Below are 9,307 nucleotides of genomic sequence, written 5' to 3'. Positions count from 1 at the left end.
TGTGCGTGAGAGGAGTGGTGGAGGCGGAGCTGCGGAGGTCTACATAAAGCATCGGGAGGCGAAACCGCGTCTGGTCTGGACGTCTGGTTCTCGGTACGGTGGACACCGGGCTGGGAAAGCCTCCGGTTTCCATGGGAGCGGAAAGCTGATTTCAAATGTGGGCCCGTGACCTGCCAAATTACTCAATTGTCCCCTATCCAACCAGGAGGGAGATTGGTTGAACTTGTGTGTGATTTGGGATTGGACCACAAATTTCATGATGCACATACACTGATGAGGCTTAGAGGTTTGAGGCTATCCGCACCGCTCAGCTGTAAAACACCCCCTACTGCAAATATACCAGTCAAACTCACGCACTGCGCACCGCTATCTTCTCCCCAATCCCTCTGTTCGCTACAGTGAAACTGGAAACCCAGCGTGTGAGCTCTCCACCGCTATCCTCTCCACCGCAGCAGCCGCTCCTCTTGCGGCAGCCGTGCGAAGTGTCCGCGTCCTCCCCGATGGCATCTAGAAAAAGAGAAGCCGGCGGTCTCCCTCAAATCCGAGGGCATTGGGGACGGAGGGGAGGAGGAGGCAGCGCCCGCCGGAGAGTGCAGGGACGGGTTAGTGAAGGGGGTTGGCGGTCGGCGGCGGCGCAGAGAGAGGCAGGCACGGATGGACTTGGAGGAGAGCTCTACAGCGCGGTCACCCATTCGCCATCGACAGAGAAGGTAATCCCTATCCCTACTGCAGCCTCTAGATCCGGAGGCGCTCACCCACCGTGGCCGCTGCGACCTGCCGTAGTGGCCCTACCGGCCCCGCCGTGGTCAGCTCGCCATCCCCTGCGAGCCACCGTGCTCGCCCCCCAGCATCGCCGCGCTCGCCCCCGGCACCGCCGCTCCACTCTCTGCTTCTTTTCCTTTTCATTTTGCTATCTCCTATCTATCATACTCCTGAAGATGCATATTGGCTCTACTCCTGAAGTGCTTAAGTTCATAAACCATGGCAAAAATGCATATATTCCTGAGTCACAACACAGAACTATACATGACAACACTCTTATATTATACAACTAGTAGATGTCAATCGTAATCCAGCAGGATTGTGAACAAAGCTCTTCATAAATGAACCTGCAACAAGTAAAATCGAGCTTAGAAACATTGTCCGCTACTCATATTTGAATTGCACTCAATTGCAAACAGAGGAAGCAAAAGAAAAGTATGTGCATTACTGTCAAGGTGTATAATCAAATATTACTAGGGACACCATTAAATAAAATGTCAATGATGTGAGGGTTTTTATGCTGCCCAAAATAGGCCTTTGCTCTAGATTTTTTTTTGTCTTCATTATGCGTCTATGTTCCACTGCATATATGTTGTAGTGTGATGCTTGCACATATGTGTGTGCCTGTGGTGGGCAGCATGTGCCTTTCATGCATACTTCTTGGCATATATGCATCTAGCTAGTTAGAGCTATACAACAACCACATTTCAAAATGTTCTATCTTGCACTCATTCTGACCAACACTAGGAGCATTCATTTCAGGGGCAATGTTCAGTCACCCATTGCTATTTAATTAGGGTTCAGACACATTGACACCAAAACTTAGCATGTTGCCAAAATATTTGATGGTGCATATGTATTTAGAATCTTGCAGTCTTTTCTTCATATTTTAAAATAGAGCAAGATGAATTCGGATGTTCTTTTGCTATACTTATTGTACCATTTACTTCATGTTATTGTAGGATGAATCAAAATAATTGTGATGAAGCTGGTGACGACATTACCGGTTTCAGCCGGGGTCTTCCAATGGCAGGCTTCTATGGAGGGTGGAACCTAGGGTTGCAACCATCTGCTCAGCAGTACCCATTTTTCCAGGGAGGGTGGACCGCAGCTCTGAACCAAGGGTTCATGCCACCCCATGCTCAAAATCAGCCTGTCGTTTCAACGGTCGAGAGTGTTCAGCCAGTAGTAATGAAAGAGAGTCAGGGTGATGGGGAAGGAGCATTGGTTGCAGCTGGTCGACGACGTAAGGTCGGACCTAGTCGCAGCAAGTTATCCAACTTCTCCCCAAAAGAAGATGTGTTCCTTGTGAAATCATGGTTGGAAATTAGCTATGACCCAATTATAAACACTGGGCAGAAGAAGGAGGGGTTCTGGGCTAGGATTACAAGCCAGTACAATAACAAGAGGGGTTCCTTTCCTGAGAGAAGTTTCAGATCGCTGCAAAGTCATTGGGAAACTATCAAGGCTGAAGCAAGTAAATTTGCAGGGCACATGGCAAATGTTCTTTGAGACAATCCGAGAGGGATGAGTGATGCAGATAAGGTGAGGGAGATGATCTGTTATTGGTATTTGGTTTCAATTACAGTTTGCTTCATAATTCTAACATTGTGTACCCTTTTTGCAGACCTCTTTAGCTCTATCTAACTTTGCAGACATCGAAGAATACCCTTTTATTTACATGCATTGCTGGGATTTGCTGAAGGACGAGCCTAAGTGGATGGAGCTCAACATTAGAGGGGCACGACCTGGAGATGACGATGCAATAGCCGATCACATTCTCACAGTCGATCGTGACCTGGAGACACCATCTTGTCAGTGCTCAGGGAGCAAGAGGCCTATGGGGAGGGATGCAACAAAAAGACAAGCTAAGAAATTAGCCTCTTCCTCCCCGTCAGATTCATCTCAGTATGTTTCAAAGTTGTAGGACCTGTCCATACAAAAAGATTTCAATGTGGCAAGAAGAAAATGCGAAGAAAGACTTTCGCTATGAGCAAATGGCAGCCATCGAGTCGCAGAGGTACGATGAGGTGCGCCAACACAATCAGCACATGGCAGCAATTGAGGAAGAGAAATTGCGGATCATGCGTAAGAAAGCTGACATACTACAAACACACGAGGAAGAGCGCATCCTCGGGATTGATCTTGACAAGTGTGCTCCGTGCCTCCGCATGTACTATGAAAAGAAACAACAAGAGATACTGAAGAACATTGGTGCCGACAGAGACGATAGTGTAGACCCTTAAACTAGTGTTGTAATGTGCTACTAGTTGCTGTGTACTAGCTGTGCTGTACTACTAGTTGCTGTGAACATTGATCCCATGTTGTTGTGTTGTACTACTAGTTGAGGCTACATTGAAGTGGTTGTGTTGTACTAATAATTGTGAACCCATGTTGCTATGTTGTACTAATAATTGTGAACCCATGTATTAGTACTGTGTTGCATTAAGGATTGTTCAACTTACCAGGCTGCTGTTCCTCTACAATTTTTGTTGTGTTATTACCTAGGATTGTACTGTGTTTCGTCATGACTGTTGCTGCCTGTCTGTATTCCATTTCATCATTTAGCATCTACAGCCTTTCCTTACCTTTCCTATGCTGTTATGCTTTGTGAAAAGTCCAGTTGTTCTTTTGGAGATGATCATGGCATTCTGGCATTTCAGTTTACTCCAACTTTCATGGAATTCAGGTGCGTGAATGCCAAAGGGGTTGATGCTAGCGACTGTGACAAATTTGCCAAGTACTACAGGTCTCTTTGCCCTGGAGAATGGGTGAGTGCATTTTCTTGCCAAGTACTACAGGTCTCTTTGCCCTGGAGAATGGGTGAGTGCATTTTCTTACTGCTGCCATTGTTAACCATGCTTCCGGGGAACATATCTTTTTGAATGAAGTACTCCAAGTCTACTATTGTGCCTTCCATACCAGTGACAAGAACAAAGCTCAAGGCCTGCTGACAAACAACAAAATTCTGGAGCTTTGCAGAAGACTAGTTCTGGAGCTCAAGGCCTTCCATATCATTTTGGTGCTTAATTAAATTACAGGGTAGATTTCCTTTTGCGCACTCCTGTTTGAACTACATATGTACAAGACACAAATAGTTTAATGGAGTCCCTTATAGTCCTTCAACTATAGGAGTTCTGAGTGTTTCAAAATAAAATTTAATCTGTCAAATTAGCAATTAATTTCACCTGTATTATGTTAGCAGTCAGTCTTACACAATGTTACAGATTCAAGAATCCTTCCAATCTCAACTCATCAAAACAAGCTGAAGTATAGTATTGGCTTGATTGACTTATACAATGAACATAAAAACAGTACAGCGGTATAATTTCAGGTAAGATAGGTTACAAGGGCAACTCTTGAGGAAGCAAGTAACAAGATTCAAAGGGAAATCAATGTGAGCTCTAATGTGCTAATGAATACTTGAGCACCAAAAATAGCAGATTTTTTTCTCTGGTTTTTAAACAGCTGTTTCTGCAGAAGTTTTCAGAAGTACCTTGTCTGCATACTTATTCACCAATGAAGGTAGATCAGATTTAGGAGTACATCTTCAAACAAAGAGCAATAATTTTTTCTTCGGGTTTTAAGGGGAAAGTGATGCAAGTTACAGATAGACCCTCAGCCTGATTCTTCGATTCAACCTAAGGCTCGGGGGCTACTCCATATGGAGTGCAACTTTCATCACACTTCCATATAACATAAAAAGATGAAAATTACAAGTTCAAAAAGGGCTTGAGCACATTCGATCCTTATGGCAATTTTGGGCACCTTTGAAGATCTAACCAGATGAAGTACTCGAGGGGTATCAAGAGTAGTCGGTGGAGACTTCAAAAGTACTAAGTTCTGCTATATTTGGCTAAAAAGTACTCAGGGGCTTGTCGTATATACATCTATGGGCCCGCCATGAGATTTGGACAGTCCCAAATATGGGGCTGGACACCGAGACGCATCTGATATGGAGACCATGACGCAGGGCGGTGTAGTCTACATGGAAAGATAGGATCTAGTCGAAGATTAGGAAAGTACTCGCTGTAATAAGAGTAGAACTCCTCTAGTCGTATCCGACTAGTATTCTTGTAAATCAACCGACCTGTAACCCTGCCCCCGACTATATAAGGCGAGGCATGGACCCCCTCCAAAGCAATTCAATCCAACCAACACACAGGACGTAGGGTATTACGCTATTCAGCAGCCCGAACCTGTCTAAACCGTGTGTCTGCGTTTACCTTCGAGGTCCTGATCTCGACGAGCCCCATCAACCAAAATACTACCTCGGGCACCCCCCTCGGTAGGTTACCGGGTTTAAACACAGTGGCTATCTAGCTAGCAAACTTGCGACTACTCCTTGAGACAAGGATTAAAAAATAATAATTTAGATATAAATATTATACAAAGGATTGTGGAAACAGATACACAGTTTGAATGTATATCTTAGCTGCTACTGATTTTTCTTTTAAATGTGAGCGTCATCCTTGACACATATAATCATAACTTTTGTTAAACTTCCACCAATACGACCCTTATGATTATATGATCAATAGAAATGTGGAAAACAATGGGCACTATTTTTCCAAAAATACCCTTGCATAATATATATAATAATCTACTTAATATTTTTAATAAACGTATTATATGTTATATTATGTACATATAGTAGAATTTGGAGACTAATCATAATGTGGACAATACGCAAAATAGGCTGGAACGAAGGCGTTGGCTGCTCTCTGTTTGGGCCACATGGTTATGCTGGAACAATGTTGCTTTTAATAATAAATCTACGTTTAACCTCCTTTTTACAGCAACTTTTTAAGGGTACACATACTGGCTAAGGTACTTAGTTATTGTTGCAGAAAGAGTAAAAAGGACACAACATCACGGAGGTGAGCCATGCAGTGGAGGTGGTGGCCATGGAGCTTTTCACATTAAGAATGGATTGCGGTCTAATCATAGGCTATGTGGTTGATGACACGTGTAGTCTCTTTATTTTTTTGCTTTCTCCATTGCAGCATGACATAATATGATGATGTAATACATAACAGGGGCCAAATACACTGTATGATGCAAAACACCCTGAATGCTCTTTTATCTAAAAAATATAGAGAAGATGTGCACATTAGATCACAAAGCATCCATATAGATTTATGATTTAAAGGTACGTACACCCATCATGTTATGCATAAATAGGAAATTTATACCGTATAGAGGAAGGAACTTCGAAAGCAAACACTCGCAAAAAAAAAAATTCAGAAAGCACAAACATCTCTTTCATGGATAGTCGAGTTTAGAGTTTTGAGGATCCAATGCTACATGTTACACATACAGTCGTGGTATTCATAGATAAGAAAAACACTGTAAAATGCTATTAACGATTAAATTAATTTGGTAACGTATTCAAAGTTTGCTTGCAGCTGTCGGTTTGATTAGAATTGACTAGTTTAGGTTTTTCTTAAGCACGAGTCCTAAGTCCTGCATAAGGCTAACATTATTTCTTTTTGGAGAAAACCAGTACGGAAAGGCATAGGGAGAATAAACATAACAAACTGGGATTTCTCTCCCACAACATTTCACATCCATTTGCATCCCAAAGTTGCTTTGAAAACAGTCAATTCACGTAACCTGTATGACTGGACAAACTAGCCCATGGTTTGGGGCTAGAGTTTATGGTCCTACATATATTTCCAGTTAACAAGTACTAGAACAAGCTAGGCTTATGGTCAACTATATATCTAGGCTTCAATTCTGCATAAATTTCTCATAATCTTCCTTTGATTAAGTGTTTGTATAGTACTCTGAAACTATAGATATATTTTTTTTTGGTAGTTCTGTATATGTTCCCAAGACTGGATATGTTCTCATTCATTTATAGACCGGACCATAGATAGCAAAACTTACTGAAAATATATAAATAAAAAATGACCTAGCTCGACACATCTGTATTGCAATGCGACATATAAAATGTGGGAGCACGAAGAGAGGAACCATCAGATAATTAAATCAAAGACTTCTAGACCCAAGTTTATTTAAAGCAAACCATGCACAGTGCGCAAACCTGCAACCGCTCGAGAATCTAGAGCTGGATCGAGAATGTGACTGACTCGCTCTACGTACAGACGTCGAGTTGTTATATAATTTTCCACTTACGTGGATGGCAATTGCTAGCTAAGCCATGACATAAGCCTGACCAATATGGCAATATGGCATTTGATTAGGGAGCCCCCGGAGCTTCGTGCATTGCACCCGGCGCTCCCGCCCGGGCGGTACTCTGGTTTTAGCAACCCACTTGGTGATTCTTTACCGTCGCTGATTAGATTAGCGAGGGCGCGTGGTCTCCACGGGGTCTGGGGCGTCATGGCATGGCAGCATATGCAGCTCCCCTCGATCGGCTTAATCTTTTGATCGATTCGATCGAGCTAGCAGTGTGTTCGAGGCACGGTTCAAATCGACAAGCTTGACCAGAATAATTTGAGAGTAGTTTAGATCAAGGTCGTCTAAAAACTACCCATAATATTCATTTCAAGATTTAAATTGAATATAAATAGAGTATTTGGAGGTAATGAATAGAGTTTGTCCATACCGGATATGGATAAACTCTATTTATTACCTCCAAACACCCCTGAGGTCGGAGATTCACTAAACATTGCCTTGCAGAGAATATTTCAAATGGTTTAGCCTATATCAAATTGTTTTTGGTCAAGCTTGTCGATTTGGACCGTGCCTTAAACACATTGCTGGCTCGACCGAATTGAAATATTAAACCAATCGAGGAGCTGCATATTCGGCAAAGGCACGCCCAAGATGATGGTATAAATAATAGCTGGCTACTAAGGTTTATTTATGCTTATTAATTAGAAAGTGGAAATTTTCCCAATTCAAGTAAATATTGAGTTAGTTATTTGCTGTGAAATATTCATATGCAGTGCATCTATATGGATTTCTTTTACGTTTTTATTAGGACTAGACTTGATTTTATATATAAAAAATCCTATATATAAGAGTCGTATTACACATGAAACTTCTGTGTTAGTTCTACAGGTCGAAGCTTGAAAAATAGGAGTAATTAGATCCGTACCACTACAGTTTCACTTATTTTGAAATATGATATTACAACTTTCAAAGTCCCAAAATATGTCATCGTGATTTCTTTTTCTTGGACATGCCACTATGTAATTTGTTTACCAAATTACCCTCATTTTGTGTGCATGCATTTGAGGGGGAAAGGGGAAGAGGACAGCTAGGGCGATTTGGTCCAAAATTATTCAAAATGACATATTCACAAGTAATCGATAAAGTTGCAGTAACATTGAGCTAATGAAACCTTAAAAATGGTTTATCTGATAAATTTTGCCATCCATATCTTTCTCTATCCCAAGCAGCAGCAGAGCTGAATTAAAAAATGTACTCATCAGACAAAACTTTGTCCTCCACATTTTATGGGACTCATCGCGCACGAATCTCCCGGTCTAAAGGGCAGATTCCTGGCCCAGGTCATGTGATCGCTAGATGCATATGCATTGCACCTAGCTTGGGAATGTACCGATGGCGAGCAATTGGGCACCAATTGTATGTGTGGACCGAAAAGGATTCCAAGGCACTTGCTATAAGCTCTTCTTTTAGGGACAAGTTGTTCTAAACTTGTGTGCTGTGTGCAATCTGCATCTCATCTCATCGAGGCTGCATTGTGGTTAGCAGAGTTGGGTGTAATCTAACTTTAATTCTCCTAGCCATTGGGTTTTAAAAAGGTCAGAAAATGGTTGGTCCTGACGCCTTCTAGTAGGGACTCTAAACTTTTTAACCCGGTGTGTTGGCACTTTCTTCTTGTTGTATGCTTACTTTATTCCAAATGGTCCAGCGGAAAGTTTACCATGACCATGGGCTGTCACCACGGTCAGAAACCGAGCTGTGAAAGCACTAGACTCTAGCTGCTGCTATAGATGAACTGGTTTGCGAACAGGAGAGCACGCATGCATATGCTTACATGTGTTCGACTTTCACGGTGCCAGCTCCAGCGTGTTTCCCTTTGGCTGTTCAACAACACGGTAGTTGCTGATTTGCTGAAGGCATCTTTGGGTCTGGTTTGGTTCCATTTGCTTATTTTTAAGCAAGTGTCACATTAATGTTTAGATACTAATTAGGAGTATTAAACGTAGACTATTTACAAAATCCATTACATAAGTGGAGGCTAAACGGCGAGACGAATCTATTAAGCCTAATTAGTCCATGATTTGACAATGTGTTGCTACAGTAAACATTTGCTAATGATTGCTAAATATTACTATTTTTAAAAACTGAATGGCTTTTGTCATTCAGTTTCGTCAATATTTTGACAATGCACCTCCCAACTTTGGATTCCAATTAAAACACTTAACTCAACTGCTCCTTGTCCAACAGCTACTACCAAAGACGAGTCACTTTTTAAGGATTCCATTTTGTAACTTAGAGTACAACTCTTATATAATAGATCTTTAAAAACTTCAAGCTCGATCTTTGCGAAAGCTCACTGGTTCTTCATACGGAATGGGCCCTTTGCCATTCAGTTTCATCAGTC

This window comes from Setaria italica, chromosome V, assembly GCF_000263155.2.
Source record: "Setaria italica strain Yugu1 chromosome V, Setaria_italica_v2.0, whole genome shotgun sequence".
Taxonomy (NCBI): domain Eukaryota; kingdom Viridiplantae; phylum Streptophyta; class Magnoliopsida; order Poales; family Poaceae; genus Setaria; species Setaria italica.
This window is presented reverse-complemented; position numbering follows the sequence as displayed.